At 46.9% G+C, this 25,839-nt stretch overlaps 1 long non-coding RNA gene and 1 other non-coding gene across 3 annotated transcripts; one reads left to right on the top strand and one right to left on the bottom strand.

Annotated features, from left to right (window-relative positions):
• Positions 1-23,939, top strand: LOC118880776. 2 transcript variants are annotated; one of them, XR_005016385.1, is made up of 5 exons: positions 1-157; positions 6,617-6,696; positions 6,854-7,749; positions 12,311-12,400; positions 23,065-23,939. It is a non-coding gene; the product is annotated as an uncharacterized LOC118880776 (long non-coding RNA). The 2 variants fall into 2 exon arrangements; XR_005016386.1 differs by lacking the exon at positions 6,617-6,696.
• Positions 16,702-16,808, bottom strand: LOC118882134. The gene has a single exon (XR_005016687.1). It is a non-coding gene; the product is annotated as a U6 spliceosomal RNA (small nuclear RNA).
• Positions 23,940-25,839: the final 1,900 nt, after the last annotated feature.

Genomic DNA, 25,839 nt, shown 5'->3' with positions numbered 1-25,839 from the left:
GCTACATGGAATCCCACGAATCCTCCAGGCCATTTTATGCATGAAGAAACAGACTCAGAATAAATAATTTCTATGGGTGATACAGACTCCAAGATCCAGACCAGGGCAAGAACCAGTTCCTCAGATCCGTCCGCTGCTACAAGACACGGAATAAGAGGTAAAGAGCGGCGTTAGAGAAAAGAATGCCCAGAAAGCTGCAGAGAATCTGGAATCTCCAGGAGGAGAGATCAGGAAAACAGCCTGGATCGTGTCTCCTAAGTAGGAGTAATTAAGGCACAGAGGACTGGGAGAGACGTGGGCTGGAACAGAAGGATTGTGGTCAGAGTCATGAGTAGCAGGGGTGACAGATAGACAGAAAGAACAGGACACTAGGTAATTATAGTATTTATTGCATTTATTTATAGCATTTATTGAGCAAGTACTTTGTACTAGGTACATATTATCTCACTTAATTCTCACCCCAAGAAACTCTATGATAAAACTGTTATCAAAATATCCATTTTATTGAGGAAGAAGTTGAAGCACAGAGGAATTAAGTAATTTTCTCAAGGTCACAAATTTAGCCAGTGGTGATGGAACTGGGATTCAACATCAAATGGACATGCTGTCTGTAAAACCTGGATAGTTAACCAAAACACTCATATTGGGTTAAATCCTAGTTAGAATTACTGTTCTGAGTAGACAGAAGGAGGAAGGAGGAGGAAGCCCTGGGTAGGATTATACTGATCCCAGGTGTTCAGGGAGAGGAAGAGATACCAGACATTTCTGCCTTTCCCCACCCTTACACACATGTGCTAGTCATGAGGGCGATGCAGATTAACCATGTGTAAGATAGATGGCTAGTGGGAACCTGCTGTATAGCACAGGGAGCTCAGCTCGGTGCTCTGTGATGACCTAGATGGGGGGGAGAAAGGGAGGGAGGGAGGGCCAAGAGGGAGGGGACATAGGTATACATACAGCTGATTCACTTCATTGTACAGCAGAAACTAACACAATCTTGTAAAGCAATTTTACTCCAATAAAAATAAATTTTAAAAATTAAAAAAAAAAAACCCACAGTGTGATACCACCTCACACATGTCAGAATGGCTGTCATCAAAAAGACAACAAATAACAAGCGTTGATGAGGATGTGGAGAGAAGGGAATGTTCGTGCCGTGTTGGTGGGAATGTAAATCGGTGCCGCCGCTGTGGAAAACAGTATGGAGTTTCCTCAAAAATTTAAAAATAGAACTACCATATGACTTCTGGGTATCTACCTGAAGAGTTTTCACTTCTGGGCATTTACCTGAAGAAAATAAAATCTAATTCGAAAATATATTTGCACTCCAATGTGCATTGCAGCTTTATTTGCAATAGCCAAGATATGGAAGCAAACTAAGTGTTCGTCGATAGATGAATGGATAAAGACGGTGTGGTATAGGGAATTTCCTGGCGGTCCAGTGGTTAGGACTCCACGCTTTCCCTGCCGAGGGCCCGGGTTCAATCCCTGGTCAGCCAAAAAAAAAGAAAAGAAAGAAAGGAAAGAAAATGTGATATATATATACAGTATGTACAGTATACATATATATATATATATATATATATATATATATATATATATATATACACACACACAATGGAATATTCCTCAACTATTTAAAAAGAAAGAAATCTTGCCATTTGCGACAACATGGATGACCTAGAAGGCATTATGCCAAGTGACATAAGTCAGAGAAGGACAAATAGCACACGATCTCATTTATATGTAGAATCTAAAAAAACAAACAGTCGAAACAAAAACAGACTCACAGATACAGAGAATAAATGAATGTTGCCAGAAGGGAGTGAGTAAGTGTAGGCAAAATAGGTGCAGGGGATTAAGAGGTACAAACCTCCAGTTACATAATAAATAAGTCACAGGGATGTATAATAATGCACAGCATAAAGAATAATACGGTGAGTAATATAGTAGTAACTTTGTATGGGGACTGAAGGTTACTAGCCTTATGCTGATCACTGCACAATGTATGCAAATGTACAATCATGATATAGTACAGCTGAAACTAACATAATATTGTACATTAACTATATTTCAATGAAAAAAGAAAGAAAGAAAGAGATTCTATTCAGCCAACTCAGGAGTGCCCACCGAGCTGATTTTCCTCTCCCAGCCCACTGACAGGCTCCTCTTGTGGCTAAACAGGACATTACCTCTAAGAGTCTAAGAAACACCAGCCCAAGTGTCAATGTCAGGTTCGGACCTTTCTAAAGTGAAGGTGTGTGGTGTCCCCCACAAGAGTTCCAGGAGGCCGGCAGCGAGGGCTGGATCATCCTGACTGTTTTCCCTGCAGCGGTGGACCTGGTTTCCTAAAAGTGCACTGACATATCCATGGCTGGGGTACACACAGGTGGGTTGATCAGCTTAGCACACAAAGTACCCCCAACACACACTGCCAGCAGAGAATCAGATGCAGGCAGGGGAGGGGCGTGAGACCATCCCCTGGGGCAGGTTCTTGTCAGACTCTGGAATTGAACCCTACTTGCAAGCCAATAAATTAGCCTGTTATGGTTCATGGATGTGACAGAGACAGGACAGCTCTGGAACAGAGACAAAGAACTGATGATTATGGCACAGCAAGCAGCATGGCCCCTAAATCCCAGACAATGACTCCACAGGACCCAGGTGGTAGGCTTGGAGGGAACACGGAACTTGGGGAATGACAGCGAGCTGGCACAAGCCTGATCTTTTTCCAGAGGGGATCAATACCTCATCCCTGGAGATGGCTCCACGCAGTACCCTGAGAAACAGCCTGGGTAAAGGTGACACAGGACTTTCATTGTTGAGACGCCCAGAACATGCAGGGAATTCAAAACCCATGGCAGATTGCCCCTCCCAACAGCACCCTCCCCAGCTCCTTTGCCCCCAACCCCCACCCCTACACCAGATTGGCCCACTGTCCACACGAGCTGATTGCTCCTGCTGGTGAGGCAGGACTGCATCAGAATGATGCTAACACACTGATCTTTGGTTGCTCTCATGGGCATGGGACGCAGGATGGGTTCAGGATTCTGGGCTATAGCAGCCCACAGCCCTACCCTTCTGTGTGAGTTTGGAGGTCGCGGGGAGAACCTGTGAGGTGCCCCCTCCAATCCGCAGCACCCCAGGGCAGTGAGGGTGGCAGCTGGTGTCCAGCAACCTGGACGCCCCCCTCTGTTTCTCAGATCAGGCTGGGAAGTGGGGAGAGCACCTATCTTTGTAGCTGGGCTTTCCAGATGAATTAGGCAGAGGAACATCCTCACTTGCGGTGATCAGTGTGGTGACTCAGTGCTCTCCTGGCCAGGCATAGCCATGAGGATTGACTGCTCTTCTTGCTGCCCCCTTGGCCCTCCCCCTCCTCCTCCTCAGCCATATGGTTGGTGAAGTGTGGCTCAGGGTCCCCTGTCTCTTGGGGATCCCCCTCCACCAAGGGGAGGGAGGGTCCTCCCGTCATTGGACATCCCCCTCCAGCCCCTCTCACTGGCCCTGGAAAGCTCCAGGTGGTCCATAAGGCACAGGAACAGAGCAATGGGTCATTCTGTTTCTGTAGCCCCTCATGGGGGTGGGGGGTTGAAGAAATTTCCCAGAAACTATAGTAAAAAGAAAAAGAAATAGAAAGTAGGAGAAAAGAGATTTAAAAAATTAATCTGGCTGGCAGGTTCAACAGCTACACAATAGGAGTTCCCTAAAGAAAGAATTGAGGAGGAATAGACACATATCTAGCATTCCAAAATGCTAGAGAAAAAAATTAATTTTTTTACAAGCTTCCGGAGGGCACAAAAAAAAAACCAGGTCACATACTAAAGAATCAGAAATCAGAATGTCTCCAGACATTTCAAGTGTACCAATGAAAGCCAGAAGATAACAGAGAGATGCCTCAACTTCTGAAGAAAATAATTTCTAACCTAAACTTCTATACCTAGCTAAACTGTCACTCAAGTGTGAGGGTATAATACAGACATTTTCAGATGTACAAGCACTCTAAAAATTTACCTCCAGAAGCTTCTTGATAATGTGCTCCATCGAAATGAAAAAGTAAACTAAGAGAAGAATATATATATGGTATAGAGGATATAGAAGGTGCCACACAGGTAAGAGATGGAATTCGCAAGATGAGGATGATGAAGGGAGGTCCCAAGTGTGGAGAGCAACCTGTCTAAACCCGAGATTTCTGAATGTCTTGTGATGAGATTAATATGACTGGTGAGAAGCTTGCAGTTGAATAAGAACATCGAAAAGTAATAACTATTAGCTCCATTGGAAATAAAAAGTTGTGTGGGAAAGTAAAATGATTATAGTTTACTACACAGCAGAGCTGTGAATATATTACAGAGTCATAATAATGAAAATAATGACGATCTAACCTAAATTCTCATATAAGGTATTTATGTTGGGAGGATGGATGACGGGAAATGGACGTGTGTGGTGGAGGCTGGGAAAGGATGAAGGTAAATCATCATCTTCCAGGATATTGACTTTATAATGAAAAATCAAGAAAGCATTTTATTTAGAGACATGGAGGTAAGTATCTACAAAATAACCAGCTAAAAGATATGAAAAATCATCACGTGGAATATAAAGAAAAAATATTTTGGAAACCATATTACTTTTTGCATAAACCAAGCATTGTAAAAAAATACTTATGGTCTTAAGCAAAGAATTTTTACTGGAACATAATTAACAGAAAAAGGAAAGAATTGCGAAAAGGTCATGTAATTGGAAGTAACTGTGTGGAAATTTATTTAAAACAAAAAATGTGGCTCACACTTTGCTGTACAGCAGAAACTAACAGAACATTGTAAAACAACTATACTCCAATAAAAATTAATTTTAAAAAAATGTGGCTCAAGCCTCAACTGCTTTTATAGCTTTATAGGATAAAATAATAAAAATGAAACATTAAATTTTTTTAAAAACAGAGATGGAAGTGATGTTGTGAACGAAGCAGGAAATGAAGCCAGACCACCTGACTGTGTACGGGGTCCAGGAGGCCATACGTTCAGGGTCTCACACCTTCCAGGGAATGTTGGGTTGAAAGCTCTGGAGTAAAAACACAAATATAAAAACAAAGCAGGGTAGCACTCTGGAGGTATGCCTACAATGGACAGATTCATCACGTTCAACAAAGAAATCCCAGCCTGAGTCCCTTTGGACCCTGCAGCCCCAGACACCCATCAGAAGTGGGAATCGGAGAGCAGCTCAGTGAAGTGGCTGAGGGCTGCCTGGAGGAGGAGTGCCCTGAGATGCTCAGAGGGATCACCTACTACCTGGACTAAGTGTTCACTTCTTCTTATGTTCTACTCATCAGCATTGAGCAAAAGAAGGGCCAAGAAACCTTGAGGAAAGCGGACATAAGAGGGTGCACGACTCAGTGGAAGAGAAAGAGGAAGGCTTAGAGGTGTGGAACAGTGTTCCTCAGAATCCTGCTTAACCCACTAAAAGTACTCTCAAAAGCTGTAGGTTCAGGACAAGGTTGCGGACAGGGAAGGACATTGTCAGCCCACTCCTGAGACTCAAGAAAAGGGCCTAAGTCTGGATTCTGTCCTTGTCCTGAGCTCCCCAGGGAGACACTGGCCTGGATAAGCCCCATGGTTCTATAATTCTCACTCATAGTAGTATTTTTTTCTTACCCTGTATTTGGTGGACAATATGCGGAAATGCTGTCTTTAATAATTAGTCATGGAAGAAGAACCAAATAACTCAGAAGGAAGTAACACAGCCAGTGATATTTCAAAGCAACTTCTGACCTTTGAACAAATAAAGAATAACACGTGACAGGAGAAAAGTTTCAGATCACCAAGGAGACGCAGAGTCCATGTGAACAGGCCAGGGCTGAGGCAATGTGAGATCTGCCCCACTTACAACAGGAGAGATGGGCAAGGGGGAGAAAACCTCAGAAGACCTGAGTCCTGGCCAGGTGTGGGGACAAAGAGAGGGCACAGAGCCACTCGGACACCCAGAGAAACTTCCTGGAGGGGTTCAGATTTCAGGGGAAGCCTAAGACAGCTTGCCAAGAAGAGGCTAAAAAGATTGTTCCTGACCAGTCGGGTGTGAGACAGCTGAGATGTGAAGGTGGCAAAGTCCTGAGAAAGGAAGCAACCTGAGGGTGGGGCGGGGCCATGGGCATCAACTGGGCACAGCAGGGAGGAAGAAGGAGTCCAGAGAGCCAAATGTGGGTCCTGCCGTGGTCACCTCCTGCCCACACAGCAAAGACCCACCAACAGATTCCCTGCGGGCAGGTCCAACTTCCGGTGCAATCTGAGGATGTCCCACCCCAGGAGAGGCTCGTTGCCACAAATTATCTCCTTCTCAACAGTTCCTCAGTCCCTAAGTACTACCTCGGCTCTCTATGGAGGATTTCTCTGGGAATAGTTCACCAGCTGGATTGGAGGGATGGCATGCTCCGAATTAGGCAGGAGACACCAACCGCGTATAGGACTTAAATACATTCTCTGCTAATGCTCTCTTCAATTCAGCTGAATTCTGCTTTTTCAACCTCGTTTCTCGCTAGAACTGGCTGTTCCAGCCAAATAGACCTTACTGTTCGTCGTCATCACACATATTTAGTGTTTTCACTCTCTTTCCTTTGTTCATTTAGTGGTGAATTCATTCAAGAATTCTATATTGAGTATTTTCTGCTTGGTACTCTAATAACGACTGGAGACCCAGTAGAACAAGGTAGGTACAACCCCTTCCTGCATGGAGGTTACCCCAATTCTGCTTATTGAAACAACCCTCACTGTTAAGGTCCAGCTCCAATCTCACCTCCTCCCACGACCATTTCCATGATAACCAATTCCAACATGCACTCTTTTCATGCTGAGATTTCTTTCAGATAGAAATATCAGGGGAGATTTCAAGAAGAAGTTTGAGTGAAGCCAATCTCTACACCATCTGAGGATGTCACAAGAGATCCCAGACCACCCATCACCAAGTCTCTTTTTTTTTTCCTTCCCAAATGAAAAGAAAGAGAAAGAAAAGTGAAGAAATCAAAGCTGGGACTATCTGAGGGAAGAGCATTTGGGGCAGAGGGCACAGCAAATGCCAAGTCCTGGGGAAGGAACCATCTAGGTGTTTGAAAGACAGCATAAAGACCAGTGGGGCTGGAGCATTGTGAACAAGAGGAAAGCCCCAAGAGAAGATGTTGAAACCAGATCACATAGGACTTTGTAGGCCTTGGAAAGGAGTTTCTATTGCAATTGGAACTGCTGGTGGGTTTTAGCCAAGGTGGCAATATGATTTAAGTTTTTAAAACATCCCTTCGGCTGCTGTGTGAACTGACCACAGTGATGCAAGGACGGAGATCAGGAGACCAGATCCAGGCCCCAGTGAAGGGCTTGGACCAGAGTGGCAGCAGTGGAGAAGGTAGTAAGCAGCCAGATTAGGATGTATCCTGGAGATCAAGCCTACAGGACTTGCTGCTGGATCTGCGAGCACTGGGTTTGCTGATGGGCTGGATATGAGCTGTTGGGGGGAAGGGACCACTCAAGTCTGCATCCCAGGTTTTTGCTCTGAGCCACTTCCTGCAGCCCCACCTCTGCAGGCTGTCACATTGCACACGGGCTTCCTGCCTCAGCTTCCTTTGATGGAAGCCCAGGCCTGGACTGTGGCAGAGACGATGCTGTGTGTCCACTAAGCCAATCCATCATCCTCCTGGATACACAGGATGGCCTCAGTCCCCAGGCCCCTGACATCTAGGCGGGGCCATACGTCTCGGTCACTAACTGTGAAGTAAGTGAGAAACACACCTTTATTTTAAGCCTTTGAGACGCAGAAGGGTTTTTTTTTGGATAACTCAGTTTGCCTTTCACGATTAATGCATGGACCTTCCTCTATTTTCTGTGCCCACCCTCTCCTAGGATTTTCACTCCATTTGCATGGATTTGAAACCATCAATCTGCTGAAAGCTCGCAAATTTGTATCTTCAGCCTTCAGGTGGCTGGATTAATATCCCCTACAGCAGGAGAGCTCCAGGAAGTGGAAATACTTTCTACCGGGGAGGTTAATAACTGCTATCGATCATTCTTAAACTAAGTGGCCCAAACTGAAGAGACCCAACTGAACTTTTCCCTGAAGCCCCCTTGGCAGATGTCTCCTCATGCCCCTGGCTGCCCCAGAAGGGGAAGAAGGAGAGAAGACAACCCCCCCCCTCCCAGGTAGCCTCATTTTATTTTATTTTCCTCTTCCCCGTATGGAGGTTAAAGTTCATCATAACTGAAATACACAGCACAGGATCAGCCCGATGACTCAAGGCCCCTAGGGTTTTCCTTTATGCAGTTACTTCGCAAATTTTCTCACATCCTCACATTGCAGCCCCTTGGCTGTTTATAGGAGATGAACCTCTGCCCCACACACCACCTTCTAGTGGGTTCTCTTCCTGCCGGGCAAATGAGTCAGGGTGAGCAGCCTCGGAAGCTGGGGTGAGGGGCACTTTCTACCTTTATCTCCACACTGAGTTATGAAATCTCTACGCTGTGACTCTAACATTGGGAGATCATCGCCCCCTTGAGAATCTGATGAAATGAGTTGGCCCCTGTAGCAAATGCCTTTGGTAACTTGCCCATAACCTGTCAGCACCCGATGTTCTTGTACATGACTGTATTAGTTTCCTAGGGCCGCCGTAACACAACACCACACAATGGGTGGCTTAAAAAACAGAAATTTATTTCTCCCAGTTCTGGAGGCGAGAAAGCTGAGATCAGGTGTTGGCAGGGTTGGTTTCTCCTGAGGCCTCTCTCCTTGGCTTGCAGACGGCCACCTTCTCCCTGTGTTGTCACGCAGTTGTCCCCCTGTGCACGCACACCCTGGTGTCTCCTGTGTGTCCAACTTTCCTCTTCTTATAAGGGCACCAGACAAATTGGATTAGAGCCCACCCTAATAGCCTCATTTTAACTCAATTACCTCTTTAAAGGCCCTATCTCTAAATACAGTCATATTCTGAGGTCCTGGGAGTTAGGGCTTCAGCACATGAATTTGGGGGAACACAATTCAGCTCATCATATTGCCCTTGGATTGCAAACTCCTGCTTCTCTTCTCTGGGCTGATGCTTATTTTACACACTGCAAAACTATAAAGGCCTTTTGGGTAACAGTATGTCTTCTTAAGGATTCCAAGAAATGGGGCTTCTCTGGTGGCACGGTGGTTGGGAGTCTGCCTGCCAATGCAGGGGACACGGGTTCGGGCCCTGGTCTGGGAGGATCCCACATGCCGCGGGGCAACTGGGCCTGTGAGCCACAACTACTGAGCCTGCGCGACTGGAGCCTGTGCTCTGCAACAAGAGAGGCCACGATAATGAGAGGCCCGCGCACCGCGATGAAGAGTGGACCCCACTTGCCGCAACTAGAGAAAGCCCTCCCACAGAAACGAAGACCCAACACAGCCATAAATAAATAAATAAATAAATAAATAAATAAATAGAATACCATGGCCAAAAATTAGTAAAAATTAAAAAAAAAGCAAAAAACAAGGATTCCAAGAAATGGAGAATTAAGTCCTAAACATCTGCATTTTAATATAGGAAATTAACCTATTTAAATATGTTGTGATTTCTGACACAGTGAAATTGATTGCTTTCATCTCATCTTCTGTTTCCTAGTTACTGTGTTTTCTTGTTACTTCAAATGTACCGCATGTGAGACACCCAGCTTAGGACACGATGGTCAGTGTGACAGGCACAGCCCCTGCCTTTGCAGCACCTGCAATCTTGCAGAGCTGTATTCAGGAACATTCTTCGGTGCCACTTCTCTTTAGGAACCAGGGTCAGGGCTCTCCCAGCTCTCCTGACTCCAGCTGTCAGGCATCTCCCATCTTCCTCTCCACCCCGCTGGTTAAGAGAACCAAACGCTGCCAGGTTGCAGTGGCTTGAGCAGTGATGGTGGGGCAAGAACTGGAGATAGTCAGTGCTCACAGGGCTTTTTTCTGGAAGGTCTAAGAATTGAACAGTGGTAGACAGCAGGGACAAAGAGGTGACACAGAAGAAAGTTAGGAAGGTAACCAGGGGCTGCATTCCTTCCTGCCGCCCGGGGCCCCTCCATGCCCTGGGCTCTAAGACCTGCCATTGCCATGATCAGAGTCTCACCCAGGGCACTCCTCCCAGGCATTACCTCCTTGCCTCCACACTGGCTTCGGAGTGATTCTCCGGCCCCACCCCTTGCTCAGGAAACCATGTTTCTGCTGCTTCTCAAACGCAGGCAGGAGGAGGACTGCCTCCAGCTGCTGGTCTTCTTTCCTCCGAGGGGGAATGGAAAGCGAAGAGGCAGACACAGCTGTGGCTGGAAGCAGGGCCTGGGGGAGAGCTGGGGTTCAGGTGGGCTCCGGCCAGAAGGCTCTTTTCTCTGTGCGCTTCTGCCTGTGCACAAGCCCTTGCTCGGGCCTCCAGGTGAGTGACACGGGCAGAGAGCAACCAGGGGAGGATGCCCAGAACGGGGCAGTTCACCACGCAGCCACCCCTCACTGGCATTCCTTCTCACATCTCTCACCCTCTCTCCCCATGGTCACCAGGCTTGTGAAAGGCCCTTAGTGAAGCCATGTGACAGTTTTTCAACATTTACGTATTTTAAAAATCTATCCCCAGAGCCACCGCTGTGAGTACCCCCAACGCCACCCCATCGCTGACCTTGATTTTGCCTTTCCCCACGCTAAGGGGCGGGGGGGTCCCTCTCTCTGCTCTGTAAACAAAGCCAGAGCCTCTAAATCTTGCTTTATCAACAAGTCCAGCTCCTTGGCAAGATGTCACCCTTCCGGCCTGTGCACACTCCGTGTCCCCAGTGGGCCGTGGATTATGTGGTCTCAGGCTCACACGTGACGGAGAGCCCTGGGTCCGTGGCTGGGAGGGAGGAGGCTGGGTTCACAGTGTGGGTGTGTGCCCTCGAGGCCGGGAGCACCGGGGCAGGATGCTTTCCCGGGAAGAGGGGAAGGAGGAACGAATGCTTGGGCTGCATCTGTGCAGAGAATTCACTGGGAGACCCGGAGCTCTGAGAACCAGGGGAGTGTTTAGTCTAAGCCGCGGGAGGCCTCCCAATCAGGAAAAAATCGTGGTATGTTGTGGATAACAGGACAGGGGAGAGTTCTCAGAATTGACGAGAAAAGCTCAGTCTAGACTGTTTCCTGGGTTCTGTTGTGCTGCCTTCTCCCCCTTCCTTCCTCTCCTCCAAACCCCCAAGGCATGAAGCCAGCTCTGGGCACCTCAAAACTCAGATGCCGGGGATCCGGCCGGGGCTGGGTGGACGCAGCACTTTTCCTGATGGGGGAGAGGATGGGATTTGGAGCTCCTGGGAGCTGCTCAGATTCCCGACACACAGAAGAGGCCAGGCCCCTCTGTGTGAAGTCCCAGGCCTCGGAAGAAGGTGGGATTAGGAGACGGGGTCTACTTCTCAGAAAGAGCCGGGGCTGCGGCGGAGGCCGGGCAGAGAAAAATGATGGAATTACAACATTGCCCTTGCGGCCCTCAAGGGACCACAGGGATGAAGGAGCTCTCACCGCCCTGGGTCTTTCTTCTGTTTGTGAGGTTCCCGGTGTGTGAATGCTTTCAAATAAACAACGGGGTTCACAGCAAAAGCATCGGACTCCTTTAAGTTAGGCGTGAACCTTCCGCATTGGTCCCCATTTCCACTTTGCTGTCCCGCAGGTGCCTCCGAGGCTCACGGCACCTGCTGAGGGGGCGGTTAGCTTCTCTGGACCCTCGAGCACGCAATCCTCACGTGCAGGATCTTAAAACCCATCGTGCGGGTCAGTCACAGTTCTTTCTTAGGCTAATGGACCGCAGCTGCGGCTTTCAGGATGATCAGCGGCAAAGGCATTCCCGCCCTAGGGTGCAGGCTCAGTTGCAGCTGCAAGTTATCGCCAGGAGAGGGCACTGTGTGTCCAGCTAACGGGCTCGGAGAGGTTCTCCCAGCAGATCTAAGAACCTGCAGGGCTTGGCCAGGAGCCCTGGGTGAGAGGAGAGAGGAGGGCATCTCTCTTCCACTGTATTTGTTGATCCCTTTTATAATTATGGGATCATCTCACTCCGTTTTCACACCTGTTCCCCAGCATTGCCACCTGGATGTCCTGAAGACGTCTCAGAATCACGAGTCCCAATTCCAGCATGATCTTCCCCACTCCACCCCACCCCCAAAGAAAACCAAAACTACTTTCCCCCTTCACCATCCTCCTCTTCTTCCGCCTCCTGCTCCTTCTCCTCTGGGTTTCTCCTCCCAACCTCCCAAGCTAAGGTTCCTGTCCCCTCCCTTTCATCCCCGGCAGCCTAGATGTCACCGAATTATGCTCTGACTCGGGCCCTTTTCTCCCGCAGACTGCGCCTGTCTTGCTGCACCTCCGTCAATTATTCAGTCCTCACAAGTCTGTCTCCTTTCCTAACATGCTCGATGCTCTGACAACACAGGTAAGATCACGTCATTTCTCTCTTAAATGTCAAGATGAGGTGGAAACAACCCAAGTGTCCATCAAAGGGTGAACAGATAAACAAAATGTGATCTATCCAAACAATGGAACATTATTCAGCTTTAGAAAGGAAGGAAATCCTTACTCATGCTGCAACATGGATGAACCTGAGGACATTCTACTAAGGAACAGAGAGCTTGGCTTAATCCAGAACTGGCTGTTGGACCCAGAGACTTCTTGTCTGACTTACTTCACTTAACATAATGCCCTCAAGATCCCTCTATGTTGTCAAAATTGGCAGGATGTCCTTCTTTCTCATGGCTGAATAATCCCCTATACCAGAAGAAGATAGATATCGCATTGTCTTTATCCATTTATCCCTAGATGGACACTTAGGTTGTTTCAGTATTTTTACTATGGCAAATAATGCTGCAATGAACAGGAATGCAGATATCTCTTTAAGATCTTGATTTCATTTCCTCTGGATATCTACCCAGAAGTGGGATTGCTGGGTCATATCATAGTTCTATTTTTAATTTTTTGAAAAACCTCCATACTGCTCTCCATAGTCATTGTACCAATTTATATTCCCATCAATAATGCACCAGGTTTTTTCTCTACATCCTCACCAGCTTTTGTTATCTCTTGTCTTTTTGATAACAGCCATTATAACAAATGTGAGGTGATATCTCATTGTCTTTTTTTTTTTTTTTGGCTGCATTGGGTCTTCATTGCTGCGCGCGGGCTTTCTCTAATTGCGGCGAGTAGGGGCTGCTCTTAGTTGTGGTGTGCGGGCTTCTCATTGCAGTGGCTTCTCTTGTTGCGGAGCACGGGCTCTAGGCGCACAGGCTTCAGTAGCTGTGGCACGCGGGCTCAGTAGTTGTGGCTCACGAGCTCTAGGGCACAGGCTCAGTAGTTGTGGCACACAGGCTTAGTTTCTCTGCAGCATGTGGGATCTTCCCGGACCAGGGCTTGAACCCATGTGCCCTGCATTGGCAGGCGGATTCTTAACCACTGCACCACCAGGGAAGCTCCTCATTGTCGTTTTGATTTGCACTTTCTGAATGATTGGTGATACTGAGCATCTCTTCAAGTACCTGTTGGCAATTGGTATGTCTTCCTTGGAAAAACGTCTATTCAGGTCCTCTGTCCATTATACAATAAACAGATTATTAGGTTTTTGCTGTTAAGTTGTATAAGTTTCTTATACATTTTGGATAGTAACTCTTTATCAGATAGATGGTTTGCAAATATTTTCTCCCATTCCATAGGTTGCCTTTTCATTTTTCGGATTTTTTTACCCTGAGCAGTTCTTTATTTTAATGCAATCCTACTTATTTATCTTCGCTTTTGTTGCTTGTGCTTTTGTTGTCATCTTCAAAAAAATTGTTGCCAAGACCAATGTCAAGGAGCTTTTTCCTTGTGTTTTCTTCATTAGTTTTATGGTTTCAGGTCTTATATTTAAGTCTTTAATCCATTTCAAGTTAGTTTTTGTGACTGGTAAAAGATAGGGGTCCAGTTTCATTCTTCTGCAGGTGGTAATCCAGTTTCCCAGCACCATTTACTGAAGACACTCTTCTGTGCCTACTGAGTCTTTTTGATGAGAGGCAGCCCCGGGCAGCAGAAAGTGCACTGACTGTGGTGGCACAGGTCCGGGTTCTGACCCACTCTGTCAGTGAGAGGCCCTGAGCCACGGAGAACTTTCTCCAGGTTGTTTCCTCCTCCTCTGCGGGGAGCTAGGATAACCCACTGTGCTCCAAACCCTTAGCTGAAACAGGCCTGAATACATTTAAGGGGAGTTTCTCTTGCACATAAAAGTTCTGGATTTGATTTCCAAGTTGTTTCTTTCGATTCACTTTGCTGCCCCTGGAGTGGGGCACACGCCCTGGGAGACGAGGTCTTGCCGGGTCTGGTCTTGGTCCTCTCCCGCCACCTGCGAGTCTGGCGAACCACTGAGGTGTGGGGCCTCCTGGGTCCTAGAGAGGACGCCTCGCCAGGCTGACGCCGACTTACTTCCGGCCTTTGTGTGCCGCAGTCGACGGCGGCCCGGGGGGTCAGTTCTCCGCGCTCGCGTCTGCGGGGGTGCGCGGTGAGGCGTGGCTCTGAGGCCCCCAGGATGAAGGCGTGGGTTACCGGGTTACGCGGTGCCGGTCTCGGCCTGTGGGGCTCAAGAAGGCCCGGCGGCCAGTTGCAGGCACCACGTCTCCCTTCCTACCCTCGCATTTTTGGTGTTGCTCTCCTTTTGTGCTCCCAGCCAGCCCGGGGGGACTTACGGAGACTTGGGGCGGGAGCGGGGGTGGGTCCAAGGTTTGACCCCTCGTTCTGGCCTCCTTGGAGCCAGCCTGGCAGCGGAGTTCAGGCCGCCCCCGCCCCCTCCCACGTCCACAGAAACTCCTTTTGAAACGACCCTGTGGGAAGTCCAGGTTGTTGAACCGCAGAACACACGCTGTATCCCTCGGCTTTGCATGTTCTTTATTCTTCCACATGCACTTAATCAGCCGAGCACTGGCCTGGGTGTAGGGGGAATAAACATCAGGCTAGATTTTTGCATTTCCCGAGCTGGGCGCTCTAGCAAGGGAACTGACGTGTGTTGTCGATATAATGTGAGATACAACCGAGAGATGGAGAGATACCGATAAAGAGCTGCGGCGGCTGAGATCAAATCCTGAAGATTTTGCAAAGGGGGGTTGGGGCGGGGGTGGTATTCGAAGGAGAGTAAGAATTGGATCTGTGGCAATGCCCTACCAGCCAAGGATATTCCGGATAGAGCTGGTGCAAAAGCCTAAAGGTGAAAGGGTGGGGAGCACAGCAGAGAGAGCGGTAAATATTTCAATACCATTCTGGTAAATGTTTATTCTGCACTGGGTAGTGGAGATTAAAAAATGTGTGGCCACAAATCCCTGCTCTAGAGATTTCTGCTAAAAATAGTGAAAGTGGTCCAAAGGTACAAACTTTAAGTTATAAGACATTCTGGGAATGTAACGTACAGCATGATGACTATAGTTAATACTGCGTTATATATTTGAAAGTTGCTAAGAGAGTGGATCTTAAAAGTCTGCATCACAAGAAAAAAAATTGTTAACTATGTGAGGTGATGGTGTTAAGTAATTGTGGTGGTTATTTCACAATATATATATACTATCAATCATGTTGTACACCTGAAACTAATACAATACATGTGGGATCTTCCCGGACCAGGGCTCAAACCCGTGTCCCCTGCTTTGGCAGGCGGATTCTTAACCACTGCACCACCCAGGAAGTCCTGTACGTTTCTTTTAAAAGAAAAAGTAAACAGAAGTCTCATATACACAGATAATTTGCTCAGACAATTAAATATGAATCCTGCTCTTATGGCAGTTATTATAATAGTCTCTGAAGCTTTTTAAGTTATTTCTAAATGACTCGAGAAGTCTGAATTTGTTTCAAATGGCATTCTTGGCACAATCCTTCCCATTCACCATTTTAAAGACATGGTTTAACACAAATGTTTACTTAGCTATGTTCAAAGAGGAACTCTAAGCCTGCTTAAGCTCTATAAAAGCTCTATCCTTTGCTTGGGGCTTTGTCCTTATTATTTCTGCAGACTGCCCTGATATTTCTTATCCCATCTATGTAGTAAACGTATTTACAGGAGTGAAGTGATTCATACACACTTGTTTTCCAATTTCCTTTGGGCAATGGATAGGAAAACATTATTTCCTGGTTCCACTCTGTCCTGTCATCACTTATCCCTCCTGGTCCCACTTGGAATGTCAAAACACCCTCTTTCTGGGAGCAGGTCTGTAATCACAGTCTGTTCTCAACCACATGGTCCTGCTGCTGGGATGGTAGGACGGGAAGTAAAACCACAGCAGGGATGAATGCTCTTTCAAGGAAGTTCCTTTCTCAATGGCTCTATCTGTGGTAGAGCGTTGCCCAGTGACGAGAAATGCTATGCCACCAAAGGGTCCATCCCAGAGGACTAGACTGTGCTGAGCCTTGGTTTTGTCTGTTTTTAAGTGGAGACATCAAACTCGCCCTCCCACCTCAATGAAGAGTCGATGAGAAAGGACAGATGAAAGCACTGTGGAAACTACAGAACATTAACACATGTCACAGCCACAAGGCATTAAGCATCTCTAGGAACCACCCATGGTACTAGATGCTTTGCAGCCACGATAGGATCTTTTTTTTTTTGAAGACTGTAGAGTTTTTATTTAACTGCATCGATCTTACATATATGTCTTCTTTGGCTCATGCTGAAAATCTCAGTTCTCAAAGAAATCAATATAATCATTCATTTACTTTATCCCATGATACACAAAAAATATGGAATGCTTCACGAATTTGCGTGTCGTCCTTGCTCAGGGGCCATGCTAATCTTCTCTGTATCGTTCCAATTTTAGTATATGTGCTGCCGAAGCGAGCACAGGATCATTTTTAAAAGTCAGAACAGTTACCAAAATGCATCAGCTGCAGAGTGGCAGAGGCTAGTCTGTTCAGGTTCAAAGCTTAGGCTCTTTTCACTAAAATCCTCCAGATATAGGCTCTTACTGTGCTCACATTTTAGAACAGGCCCCAAGCCATCTGGAAAACCCATGGGCTCTATGCATTAGGGGGAGTTTTGCTGCACAATATTCAAGAGGAAAACTGAAGTGTTTAAGACAAGAGGGCAGTATGATCTTGCGTTCCAGAGATAGCCAGAGATGCTGGAATATTCTTTACCCCAAATTTTGTCTTCTTCATATTATCATATAGATGCACAAATGACAAACGACATGGAAAAACAGAAGGACTTGATTTGTTTTTTTGAAAACTGCTAAACAACAACAGCAAAAAAAAAGTTTTTCTTTTTTTTAAGAAATGCAAAGGAGTCCTTTTCCACTGGGGCTAAAATGTTTTCTTTCGGTTTTGAGAACAGTTCAATTTATCACCTGAATACAGGCATGTATTTTACTCTTTAGAAAAATTCTGGAGCTCTCGCTTCCTGCCCCAGAAATGCCCGGCTGCTTCTCAGTCCCGCGCTGGTGTCACCTTGGGACCATCCCCACCCCCCATATGTTGGATTTCCTGCTTCGGGATCCCCTTTCTCTCCTGATTATTCCTCCTTTTGGTAAAGCATACTCTTCTATAAGCATCCTGAGATAGAGTGCCTGTTGGAGTTCGTATTTTGAGACCTTGCATATCTGAAAATGTCTTTTTGCTCTCCTTTAAAAAAAACTCTTTTTTTTAGTTTGGGCATAAAATTCTAGTTTAGAAATTATTTTCCCATGGAATTTTGTCTCCTAACTTCTAACATTGCGATTAAGCCACCCAGGAACATTCTGATTCTTCATCCTTTATATGAGAACTCTTTTTGATTTCTGGAAATCTTTAGGCTCAAAAATTTCACATCTATGGTTTGTTTCTTTCCCATTCATTTTGTTGAGTATTCAGTGGGCTGTGCATGTTCTCTATTTCTGAGAAATTATCTTAAATTCTTTTACTTATAATTTCCCCCACTTCATTTTCTCTGTTCTCTCCTTCCAAAATTCCTAAAATTCAGATGTGGGACCTCCTGGCTTGCTTCTCTCATTTTCATTTTCCACTCATTTTTTAAAATTTCTTTGTCTTCTTTGTTCTATTTGCTGTCCTATTTCCTTCACCTTCTGTTGAATTTTCCATTTTTGCTCCACTAATTTCCATTTCAGAGATACTCCTTTTGTTTTCTGAGTGTTCCTTTTATAGAGCACCCTGCAATTTCTTCTCATATCTCAGGACATTAACAGCAGAGGTTCTTGTTCACGACTTTCTCCTGCTCCCTGCATTGTCATGGCTTCCTGGTCTTTCTCTTGTTGTGGCTGCTGTTATTTCATGGGCTGGAGATGACCTCAGTGTTTTTTACTTCTTCACAGCAGGCTCCAAGCCCACCAGTGCTAAATTCAAATCCTCACACATCGGATTGCTTTAAATATAGCCCAAAGAAGGGTATTTTTAGCCACCTGAGCCTGCCCGCTTTGCAAAACTGCACACAGCATCAGCTTACCTTAGATAAGACAAACCCTGGGGCCATTAAAGACCCCAAATCCGCTCTTGCCCTTCAGGGTTCTCTGACCTGGAAACTCCCCACTGCACTGCTGAGTGATGCCACAGAGACACAAAAGTCCCTTGTGCAATTCCACTCTCTCCTGGGAGTTCCCTTGCCCTGTTCCCCCTCTGGGTGCCGCAGCTGCCCCTGTAAGGTCTCCTGCAGCTGTCTGTAAGGTCCTTTTCAACGCAGTCCCGACCCAGTAGGCCTGTTCTGTGATCCTGACACATCGTGGTCCTGTCTCTTCCTTGGTCAGCCCTGAAATTCTCCACCTCACCAGACCTAAAGATGGGGGCTTTGCTCACATGTCTCGACCGTCCACTCACATGTCATCGTGGGGCTCTGGAAGGCCCTGGGTGTGGGCAGCCCTTGTCCACCACGAGCTTCCCTCAACTCCCAACTGTCAGCATCTAGATCTCGTCTCTTGGTCAGTTTCTCCAGGGGAAAACCCTCCAGTCTCCCTCCTGAGGAGTCCAAGCCTGGCTGCCAGTACTCCGGATGCCCAGGGAGGAAAGGACCTGACCCTTGAAGGGTAGGGGCTGAAGGACAAGGCCACTCATCCACTGTGGGTCTGGGAGCCTGCACCCCTCAGGCTACCAACTAGACCCAGCTGGATCGAGGCCACCAGGCGCAGCTGAGGTGTGGGTGCTGTACCAAAAACAAGGGGTGAAATAAATATCTACCTCCTGAATGGTGAGACCCTCCCCCCAAGCCCCTGTCCCAGGCATATAGTTTTTCCTAGGACAGGAGATGGCAAACTTCTTCTGTGAAGGACCAGACAGCAAGTATTTCAGGCTTTGCAGGCCACGTGGTCGATGTTACAACTCTTCAACTCTGCCATCCTAGTGCAAAGGCAACTGTGTAAACGAAGAAGCATGGCTACCTTCCAAAGTCGCTTTATTTATGGGCTGAAATTTGAATTTAATATAATTTTCACATGTCATGAACAATGATTCTTTTGATTTTTTTCCCAAACATTTAAAAACATAAAATTCTGTATATAAAATAGATAACCAACAAGGACCTACTGTACAGCACAGGGAACCCTACTCAATATTCTGTAATGACGTATATAGGAAAAGAATCTGAAAAAAAATGAATATATGTATATGTATAACTGAATCACTTTGCTGTACACCTGAAACTAATACAACATTGCAAATCAACTATGCTCCAATAAAATTTAAAAAAATAAAAATAAAAACATAAAATTCTTAGGTCGCTAGCTCTACAAAACATGTAGCAAGCTGCAGTTGGCCCAGTGGTGGAAGTTTGCCCATCCCAGTCCTACAACATCATGGTCGAGGGTTTATTGTCAAAGGCCTCCGAAGCTCTCTTACTCCTCCCCTTAGCAATGCTCCCAGCGCTGATTTTTATCTGTAGGTATAAGGGTTACCGGTTCTCTCTCCCTCGTGCAGCCTCCAAGACGTGCCATGGAAACGTAGACATTTATGAACTGCCTTGGAGTGGAAAAGGTGGTGACAGCGATTCCGAGAGTTCCTGCCAAGTTCTACCCTGGGTGGAACAAGTCGCTGACTGTTCTCTTTCCCTGGATTTTACCCAAGGTGATACAGGAGTGCAGGGAGAGGAGATGTCTGGGGAGGGTGGGGCCACTGAGACAGAGCCCTGACTCCCAGGCCTGGAGCTTATGAGTCAGAACCCCTGTCTCCGGCAAGAAAGATTGCTTTCCGTAGGCCAGGACCTTCTTAGCTCAGCTTCCAACTTGTCAAGGAAAGAAATCCTCAGTTGCGGGGGCAAAATGGGGGTTTGGCAGAGAGAAGAGCTGCTTCTGCCACTTCTTTTTATTTTTTAGTTAATTTTTATTGGAGTCTAGTTGATTTACAAGGCTGTGTTAGTTTCAGGTGTGCAGCAAAGTGCATCAGTTATACATACACATATATCCACTCTCTTTTAGATTCTTTTTCCCATGTAGGTCATTACAGAGTATTGAGTAGGGTTCCCTGTGCTCTACAGTAGGTCCTTATTAGTTATCTATTTTATGTATAGCAGTGTGTTTATGTCAATCCCAATCTTCCAATTCTTAATGTGCATTCTGGGGGCAAGTCAGGTCTACCTGCTAAGCCTCAATTTCTTTATCTCTAAAATGGGGATAATCATTCCCTACCTCATTGGGTAGTTGTGTGGATTAATAAAATAACATACCCCCTAAAGTCCCCATCACATCAAAGGGGCTCAACAAATGGCAGAGAGTATAGTTCTAATTTATCTGGACAAGGAAACTCAGAGAGGTTAAGGCACCATCCAAAAGGCACACGGCTCATTAAGGGTGGAGGCAGGAATAGAGTTTGTTTTCTCGACTCTCCAGCTGATATTCTTTCTTCTACCCTGCACTGCTGGAAGAGGAGGTCTTACTTCTTTTTCTTACCACACCTGAAATTCTACAGTAGGGAAGGTGTCAGGGCTGAAGGATATCAGGTCTGTTCCCCCCCTTTTCTCACAGCCCGCTTGGTTTCTGCTGCAGGGGACAGACCCACTCCTCCCATGGCCAGACACTGGGCAAAGCAGACCTCTCTGCATCACACGGTACAGGGAGTATTGATGGGCATCACCTCTTCGCCACCTCCCCTCTCCCCCCGCCCTGCAGCCACCCCCATCTCCACCACCACCCGCTTCCTGATTCAAGCTCCCTTCCTCTGGACAGTTACAAAGATTCTTTGTAATGTGTTTACACGGGGAGGAGTGAGAGCAGGGGCCTGGCTGTACTCAAGCCACAGGGGCCCCCAGCCCTGTTTACATAAAGAGAGAAGGAGCCAAGACAGATGACCCCGTTGCCCGGGGGCCCGGATTGAAAACAGAACCCAAGTCCAGAGCCAAGACTCCTCGTTTCCTGGGGTACATCACTCAGAAGCAGCACGGAGGCGCCGCTACCCAGGAGGCCTGTTTACTCGGCTGGGTGAGAGATGTTTGCACAGGGAGGGAGGTGGCAGTGCCATCTGGCCGTTCTCTGGCTGAGCGGGGAAGCGGGCGGGGGACCTTCGCAGGTCAGGCCCCGTCTGTGTTCCAGGGCCTCGGGGAAGGCAGGCCCCTGACCACAGTCTTTTGGAGACGCTCTCGTCTCTTCTTTGAGAGTGAATCTGGCGGATTTGGGAAAAATTCTCAAAACAGTGCTAATTATTTTCCCCTTTAATTCATACCCACGCCAAATAAATCATCTAGGACCTTTCAAAGTGGGGAGAAATGCCATTTTCAGCACTCAAGGAATGGTGATGTTTCACACACGAGGTACAGTTGACAAAGCATTGACATTTCCACCGTTTCACGTGACCCTCAAGACAGCGAGGAGGTGGGTAGCTGCGGCCAAAATCATCCCTGTTTTACCAATGAGGAACTGACACTTAGAGAGTCAAGTCACTGCCACGAAACCACACACCCAACAAGAGGCAGAGGCCCAGTGACTGCAGGTTATGAGCTTTTTCTACTCCGTCCCCTGCCTCCCACTTGGCTGTAAAGCAAGGTATGCGGAGACCTTGTTCCAGCATGTTACGTCCTTCCAGTGGCTCCTGGGAGAGAGCCTTGCATCTCAGGGACCTAGCGGAAAGCAAAGGCGGTGTGAGCTGCAGGGCACTGTGCCCGGACCACGGGGTCTGTCCATGGGTGCCACCAATGGGGCGTTCCCCGGGCACCAGACAGAGCCTTATGTGGACCAGCCGGGTGAAACGACACGGAACGTACACACTCTTCTACCACCAGCGGAATCATGGCGGCAGGGGAACGTGCTATAGGACCACTGAAGCTTTCCTCCAGGTTCATTTCTCCCTGCCTCCTCTTGGGCTTGTACCCCTTCATTCAAACCTGTGCGTGTCTACCTGAAGCCGTTACCTGAGCTCCAGCTCTGTCCTTTAAGTCCAGCTGCCCTGCTCCATCCAAATTGCTTTGACCTGTGAGGTCAGCTGGAACGTCTCAGCTCTGCTCCCACCCACACTTAGCCCAGCTCCAGCACCTGACTCAGCACCTGGCCGGCCTCACTTACTGGTCTTTCCCGTCGCTGTCAAATCCTATCTCCCCTCTTTTCTCACCAATCCATCCTTCAGGGACCACTTTCCTGTGACAACTAATGTGCTACCATGTTTTACAGCTTGCAAAGTCCATTTGCCTACGTGCATATAGATAAACATTCATACCGACTCACATTTAGGAGTTAGCTTCTCCTCCCTGCTGGATCTCTATTCATCCCCTGCCTAAACTACCAATACTGGGTTGTTATTCTTTTAAATATTTATTTATTTGTGTATTTATTTGTTTATTTATTTGGCTGTGCCGGGTCTTAGTTGCGGCATGTGGGATGTAGTTCCCTGACCAGGGATCGAACCCCGGCCCCCTGCATCGGGAGTGTGCAGTCTTAACCACTGGACCACAAGGGAAGTCCCTCTAACACTGGTTGTTTGTGAGTTGTTTTTCTTTGTCTTTGCCTTCAATGCACCTGAGCTCTGCCTGCCATTATTCTTTTAATCGACCTACGTTAAGATCTTCACTACCTTCCTGATAAATTGCTCCTTATACACTTTCAAGCATTCTTCCTAATGTGAAGGTCTCACTTCCTTTCCTCCAAAAATTCTAAATAGCCCTCTCCTGTCTCTTTCTTCTCTCTCAACATTCAGAGCCTGTCATCGATTGTTCAAATGTGACTCCTGGAGCCGGCAGCTTTAAGGATCAGGTGGCCATGAATGACAGTTCACCGCACGGCCAGCCACCCCGTGCTGCCTTGGTGTGTTTGCACATCCGCACGTTACTTCTACCCTGCCAGCTCCTTGCAGCCATGAAAGTCCTTTTCCTTTATAAACTACACAGATGTTTAGAGGAAGCTCTGGGTTAGTTCAGCTGCTCTCTGGGTTCTATCCCAACTCAGACACGTCCCGTGTTCTATTACCTATAGGTTTGGCATTATACCGAAGGCAGTTTAGGGGAGGCATTGTGAGAGGTGACTCCCAGCTTGCCCGTGATCGAAACTCTGACGATCAGAGAAGTCCTAATAACATGTCCTAAAGTTGAGTCCTAGAATTTCATAGAGGGGCATGCAAAGCCCTGTGCCAGCCCTAAATGGACCAGAGTTCTAGATAAATCCTAAACCAGGACTTCAGGCACAGGGACAACTCAGGATTCCAGACACGGGAACTCAGATCTAAGGAGACCTGGTCTTTGGAACTAAACAGAAAATCAGGTCATAGAACTGGTGCCCAAGAGCAACCAGAGTGACCTTCTGCTGAGACCTAAGGGTCAGCTGGGTCCCCTCACATCTTTCCCTGATATGAACGGGCCTGCACACAAGGGGGCAGCTCACCTGTGAAAGGACCACCAGTGGCCCCAGCTGGGCAGAACCAAGCAGGACTTGACTTCCTCCTCCTTCTGGGTCACCTCACTGCAGTCCAGCCACTGTTCCTTCTCATTTCTGCACTTAAAACTGAAGACTAACTCAAAAATATATGCACCCCATGTCTATTGCAGCATTATTTACAATAGCCAAGATATAGAAACAACCTAAGTGTCCATCAATGGATAAGTGGATAAAGAAAATGTGGTATCAGACTTCCCTGGTGGCACAGTCGTTAGGAATCCGCCTGCCAATGCAGGGGACACGGGATCAAGCCCTGGTCCAGGAAGATCCCCCATGCCGCGGAGCAACTAAGCCCGTGAGCCACAACTACTGAGCCCACATGCCACAACTACTGAAGCCCACACGCATAGAGCCCATGCTCTGCAACAAGAGAAGCCACCGCAATGAGAAGCCCGCGCACCACAACCAAGAGTAGCCCCTGCTCGCCGCAACTAGAGAAAGCCTGCATGCAGCAACGAAGACCCAACGTGGCCTAAATAAATAAATAAATAAATAGAAGAATGGTACAGATGAACCAGTTTGCAGGGCAGAAATAGAGAGACAGATGTAGAGAACAAATGTATGGACACCAAGGGGGGAAAGTGGCAGGGGGTGGTGGTGGTGGTGTGATGAATTGGGAGATTGGGATTGACATGTATACACTGATGTTATAAAATTGATGACTAATAAGAACCTGCTGTATAAAAAATAAAATAAAATTATAAAAAAGACATAAAATATTAATGAAGTATTTAACGTAGTTGACATGGACATATACTAGATTGGTTGATTTGTGTTTTTTTGTTTTCCCATGTCTATTTCGTTCTTAAGTAGTGTGTAAATATGTAGCCCATTTGCAGAGTTCTCTTACAATAGTAAGATAGTGATTGTCATGAGGCTGCAATGAAATGTACCACCACCCCACCCCACCCCTTTGCAATCTATATAAGTGTCTATCCCTAGAATGACTATTGGCATTGTCAGCTCAACTCTGAATTGCTTGCCTAGGTGAGGTCTCTGAGAGGCCAGTGTGTCCCCTGAAAGTGGTAGGTTACCATTTCAGTCACCAAGATTACAAGTGGTGGTTCATATAGGAAATGAGACCACCAGGAGATCGACTTCAAGCAGACAGGAGAGGAAATTACTTTTTCCAGCCCTTATCCTCTGAGGTTTGAACTTTGAATTGCTTGCTAGTACTGCGAGAGAAGAAAGGTGACTTCTATCACGTAGAAGCACACTTACAGTATTCCTTCTTGGAACCCAAGCCACATGGAGAAGCTGTGTGGAGAACAATCAAGGCCTTCAATCAACAGCCCCAGCTGAGTTCCCAGCCGACAAGCAGCTCCAACTGCCTGCCCCAGGAGCGAGCCATCGTGGATATTCCAGCCGGGTTGAGCCTTCAGAAGACTGCAGCCCTGCCACATGGTATAGAATTGCACTGTTGGGTCCAGTTAACCCACATAGAAATTGTAAGAGGCTTGGGCTTCCCTGGTGGCACAGTGGTTGAGAGTCTGCCTGCCAATGCAGGGGACACGGGTTCGAGCCCTGGTCTGGGAAGATCCCACATGCCGCGGAGCAGCTAGGCCCGTGAGCCACAATTACCGAGCCTGCGCGTCTGGAGCCTGTGCTCCGCAACAAGAGAGGCCACGATAATGAGAGGCCCGTGCACCGCGATGAAGAGTGGCCCCCACTTGCCACAGCTAGAGAAAGCCCTCACACAGAAACGAAGACCCAACACAGCCATAAATAAATAAATTAAGAAAGAAAGAATCCTGGTCAAAAAAGGTGATGATTTAAAAAAAAAAGAAATGGTAAGAGGCTATAAATACTTGCTGATTTAAAAAATAATAATACAAAAATAATAAATTTATTAAAAAAAGAAAGTGTGTGTGTGTGTGTGTACTTGAATATTATTCAACCATAAAAAAGAATGAAATCTTGCCATTTGCAATAACATGGGTGGACCTGGAGGGCATCATGCTAAGTGAAATAAGTCAGACAGAGAAAGACAAATACCATACAATCTCACTTATATGTGGAATCTAAAAAAAAAAAAGCCAAG

Source organism: Balaenoptera musculus, chromosome 15 (genome assembly GCF_009873245.2).
Source record: "Balaenoptera musculus isolate JJ_BM4_2016_0621 chromosome 15, mBalMus1.pri.v3, whole genome shotgun sequence".
Taxonomy (NCBI): domain Eukaryota; kingdom Metazoa; phylum Chordata; class Mammalia; order Artiodactyla; family Balaenopteridae; genus Balaenoptera; species Balaenoptera musculus.
Note: the sequence above shows the minus strand (reverse complement) of the source record. Positions and strands in the feature narration are given on the sequence as shown.